Here is a 5430-nt window from a genome sequence, read left to right on the forward strand (position 1 = left end):
ATTGCACAGAAAACGCTGGGCGTTCAAAACGCCCAGTGAAGAAGGACAGACTGGCATTTAAACGCCAGCCAGGGTGCCTGGTTGGGCGTTTAACGCCCAAAAAGGTAGTGCATTGGGCGTTAAACGCCAGAATGTGCACCATTCTGGGCATTTAACACCAGGATGGCACAAGGGGGAGGATTTTGTTTTCAAATCATTTTTTTTTCAAGTTTTCAAAGTTTTTCAAAATCAAATCTTTTTCAAATCAAATCTTTTCAATCAAATGTTTTCAAAATCAATTTCTTTCCTTTTTCAAAGATACTTACTAACAATTAATGATTTGATTGAACATTTTTTGCCTTTTCTGTTGAGGAAGGTTTTATGTTTGAATCATATCTTTTCTTGTTAGGCAAGTCATTAATTTTTAAAATCATATCTTTTCAAATTGTTTTCAAATCATATCTTTTAAAATTGTTTTCAAATCATATCTTTTTAATCACATCTTTTTCAAAATAAGTTTTCAATCAAATCTTTTTAATTTCTAATCTCAAAATCTTTTTCAAAAATCACTTGATTTCTTTTCCACTCTTATTTTCGAAAATCAATTAAGTGTTTTTCAAAATGTTTTCAAAATCTTTTACTTAAATTTTCGAAAATTACTTCCCTTCTTCTCACATCCTTCTATTTATGGACTAACACTATTCCTTAATGCAAAATTCGAACTCCATCTTCTTTGATAAGTTCGAATTTTCTACCTCTGTCTTCCATTTTTCTTCCTCTGACACCTCAAGGAATCTCTATACTGTGACATAGAGGATTCCATATTTTCTTGTTCTCTTCTCTTTCATATGAGCAGGAGCAGAGACAAAGGCATTCTTGTTGAAGCTAACCCTGAGCCTGAAAGGACCTTGAAGCGAAAGCTAAGAGAAGCTAAAGCACAAATCTCTATAAACGGAGGTGGTTGTCAGGCACACGTTCATAGTTGAGGACCTAACAGAAATTTTCAAGGAAGAAGAAGCCATGGCAGCCGAAAACAACAACAATGCAAGGAAGGTGCTGGGTGACTTTACTGCACCTACTCCCGATTTCTATGGGAGAAGAATCTCTATCCCTGCCATTAGAGCAAACAACTTTGAGCTTAAGCCTCAATTAGTTTCTCTAATGCAACAGAATTGCAAGTTCCATGGACTTCCATTGGAAGATCCTCATCAGTTTTTAGCTGAATTCTTGCAAATCTGTGACACAGTCAAGACTAATGGGGTTGACCCTGAGGTCTATAGACTGATGCTATTCCCTTTTGCTGTAAGAGACAGAGCTAGAATATGGTTGGACTCTCAACCTAAAGAAAGCCTGGACTCTTGGGAAAAGCTGGTCAATGCCTTCTTGGCAAAGTTCTTTCCACCTCAAAAATTGAGTAAGCTTAGGGTGGAAGTCCAAACCTTCAGACAGAAGGATGGTGAATCCCTCTATGAAGCTTGGGAAAGCTACAAACAATTAATCAGAAAATGTCCTTCTGACATGCTTTCTGAATGGAGCATCATAGGTATTTTCTATGATGGTCTCTCTGAACTATCCAAGATGTCTTTGGATAGCTCTGCTGGAGGATCTCTTCATCTGAAGAAGACGCCTACTGAGGCTCAAGAACTGATTGAAATGGTTGCAAATAACCAATTCATGTACACTTCTGAAAGAAATCCTGTGAACAATGGGACTAGTCAGAAGAAAGGAGTTCTTGAGATTGACACTCTGAATGCCATATTGGCTCAGAACAAAATATTGACTCAACAAGTCAATATGATTTCTCAAAGTCTGTCTGGAATGCAAAATGCACCAAGCAGTACTAAGGAAGCTTCATCTAAGGAAGAAGCTTATGATCCTGAGAACCCTTCAATAGAAGAGGTGAATTACATGGGAGAACCCTATGGAAACACCTATAATCCTTCATGGAGGAATCATCTAAATCTTTCATGGAAGGATCAACAGAGACCTCAACAAGGTTTCAATAACAATAATGGTGGAAGAAACAGGTTTAGCAATAGCAAGCCTTTTCCATCATCTTCTCAGCAACAGACAGAGAGTTCTAAGCAGAATACCTCTGACTTAGCAACCATGGTCTCTGATCTAATCAAAACCACTCAAAGTTTCATGACTGAAACTAGGTCCTCCATTAGGAATTTGGAAGGACAAGTGGGTCAGCTGAGCAAGAAAATTACTGAACTCCCTCCTAGTACTCTCCCAAGCAATACTGAAGAAAATCCAAAAGGAGAGTGCAAGGCCATCAACATGGCCGAATTCTGGGAGGAAGAAGAGGCAGTGAACGCCACTGAGGGAGACCTCACTGGGCGTCCACTGGCCTCCAGTGAGTTCCCCAATGAGGAACCATGGGAATCTGAGGCTCAAAATGAGACCATAGAGATTCCACTGGACTTACTTCTGCCATTCATGAGCTCTGATGAGTATTCTTCCTCTGAAGAGGATGAGTATGTCACTGAGGAGCAAGTTGCCAAATACCTTGGAGCAATCATGAAGCTGAATGACAAGTTATTTGGAAATGAGACTTGGGAGGATGAATCCCCTTTGCTCACCAAGGAACTGGATGACTTGTCTAGGCAGAAACTGCCTCAAAAGAGACAGGATCCTGGGAAGTTTTCTATACCTTGTACCATAGGCACCATGACCTTCAAGAAGGCCTTGTGTGACTTAGGATCAAGTGTGAACCTCATGCCCCTCTCTGTAATGGAGAAATTAGGGATCTTTGAGGTGCAAGCTGCAAAAATCTCACTAGAGATGGCAGACAACTCAAGAAAACAAGCCTATGGACTTGTAGAGGATGTTCTGGTAAAGGTTGAAGACCATTACATCCCTACTGATTTCATAGTCCTAGAGACTGGGAAGTGCATGGATGAACCCATTATCCTTGGCAGACCCTTCCTAGCCACAGCAAAGGCTGTAATTGATGTTGATAGAGGAGAATTGATCATTCAAGTGAATGAAGAATCCTTGGTGTTTAAGGCCCAAGGATATCCCTCTATCATCATGGAGAGGAAGCATGAAGAGCTTCTCTCAAAACAGAGCCAAACAGAGCCCCCACAGTCAAACTCTAAGTTTGGTGTTGGGAGGCCACAGCCAAACTCTAAGTTTGGTGTTGAACCCCCACATTCAAACTCTAAGTTTGGTGTTGGGAGGTTCCAACACGGTTCTGAGCAGTTCTGAGGCTCCATGAGAGTCCTCTGTCAAGCTAATGACATTAAAGAAGCGCTTGTTGGGAGGCAACCCAATGTTTTATAGTTAACTATTTTCTTTTGTTATTTTATGTTTTTGTAGGTTGATGATCATAAGAAGTCACAAAATCAATTGAAAAAGCAAAAACAGAATGAAAAACAGGAAGAAAAACAGCACACCCTGGAGGAAGAATTCACTGGCGTTTAAACGCTAGTGAGGCTAGCAGTTGGGCGTTTAACGCCCAGTCTGGCACCATTCTGGGCGTTTAACGCCAGAAAGGGGCACCAGACTGGTGTTAAACACCAGAAAAGGGCAAGAACCTGGCGTTAAACGCCAGAAAGGGGCACCAGCCCGGCGTTTAACGCCAGAAATGGCTCAAAACGTGATTTTGAGTGCCATTTGGTGCAGGAATGACTTTTTCTTGACACCACAGGATCTGTGGACCCCACAGGATCCCCACCAACCCCACCACTCTCTCTCTCTTCTTCACCCATTTACCAATCACCTCAATACCTCTTCCCCAAACACCCTTCACCCATCAAAACCCATCTTTCTCTTCACCACTCACACCCTAAACACTACTTCTTCCCCCTTTTGACCGAACCACACAACCTCCTCCATATCCTCCATTTTCCTCTTCTTCTACTCTCTTCTTTCTTCTTTTGCTCGAGGACGAGCAAACCTTTTAAGTTTGGTGTGGTAAAAGCATTGCTTTTTGTTTTTCCATAACCATTTATGGCATCCAAAGCCGGTTCAACTGAGAAGGCATGACCTCAAGCCCATCACTAAGAAAAAAAAAGATGGAGCAAACAAGAGACCCCTCTCATCATGAGATCCCTGAGATACCTCAAGGGATGCACTTTCCTCCACAAGACTATTGGGAGCAACTAAACACCTCCCTAGGAGAATTGAGTTCCAACATGGGACAACTAAGGGTGGAGCATCAAGAACAATCCATCATCCTTCATGAGATTAGAGAAGATCAAAGAATCATGAGGGAGAAGCAACAAAGACAAGGAAGAGACATTGAGGAGCTCAAGCACTCCATAGGATCTTCAAGAGCAAGAAAGAGCCGCCATCACTAAGGTGGACCCGTTCCTTGATTTCCTTGTTATTTATTCTTCTGTTTTTCGAATTTTATGCTTATGTTTATCCATGTTTGTGTCTTGTGATCATTAGTGTCTTAGTGTCTATGCCAAAAAGTTATATGAATCCATCACCTTTCTTAAATGAAAACTGTTTTTATCACAAAAGAACAAGAAGTACAGGATTTCAAATTCATCTTTAAAACTGGCTTAATTAGTTTGATGTGGTGGCAATACTTTTGTTTTCTGAATGTATGCTTAAACAGTGCATATGTCTTTTGAATTTGTGGTTCATGAATGTTAAAATTGTTGGCTCTTGAAAGAATGATGAAAAAGGAGACATGTTACTGAGGATCTGAAAAATCATACAAATGATTCTTGAAGCAAGAAAAAGCAGTGAATACAAAAAAAAATGGGGAAGGAAGCGAAAAAAAAAGGGGGGGAAAGAGAAAAAGAAAGAAAAAGAAAGAAAAAGAAGGAATAAAGTTGTGATCCAAGGCAATAAGAGTGTGCTTAAGAACCCTGGACACCTCTAATTGGGGACTTTAGCAAAGCTGAGTCACAACCTGAAAAGGTTCACCCAATTATGTGTCTGTGGCATGAATGTATCCGGTGGTAATACTGGAAGACAGAGTGCTTTGGGCCACAACCAAGACTCAATAAGTAGCTATGTTCAAGAATCATCATACTTAACTAGGAGAATCAATGACACTATCTAGATTATGAGTTCCTAAAGAAGCCAATCATTCTGAATTTCAAAGGATAAAGTGAGATGCCAAAACTGTTCGGAGGCAAAAAGCTACTAGTCCCACTCATCTAATTTGGAGCTAAGTTTCATTGATAATTTGGAGTCTATAGTATATTCTCTTCTTTTTATCTTGTTTGATTTTCAGTTGCTTGGGGACAAGCAACAATTTAAGTTTGGGGTTGTGATGAGCGGATAATTTGTACGCTTTTTGGCATTGTTTTTAGTATGTTTTTAGTAGTTTGAGTTGAGTTTTTAGTACATTTTTATTAGTTTTTAGTTAAAATTCACTTTTCTGGACTTTACTATGAGTTTGTGTGTTTTTCTGTGATTTCAGGTATTTTCTGGCTGAAATTGAGGGACCTGAGCAAAAATCTGATTCAGAGACTGAAAAGGACT

The 5430-nt window shown here is 40.0% G+C and overlaps 1 non-coding gene across 1 annotated transcript; it reads right to left on the reverse strand.

Moving 5' to 3' along the window:
• Nucleotides 1–1395: 1395 nt before the first annotated feature.
• Nucleotides 1396–1503, reverse strand: LOC112719154 (small nucleolar RNA R71). Its single transcript, XR_003161468.1, has one exon. It is a non-coding gene; the product is annotated as a small nucleolar RNA R71 (small nucleolar RNA).
• Between the last annotated feature and the right edge of the window lie 3927 nt (nt 1504–5430).

Source organism: Arachis hypogaea, chromosome 10, assembly GCF_003086295.3.
Source record: "Arachis hypogaea cultivar Tifrunner chromosome 10, arahy.Tifrunner.gnm2.J5K5, whole genome shotgun sequence".
NCBI classification, from domain to species: domain Eukaryota; kingdom Viridiplantae; phylum Streptophyta; class Magnoliopsida; order Fabales; family Fabaceae; genus Arachis; species Arachis hypogaea.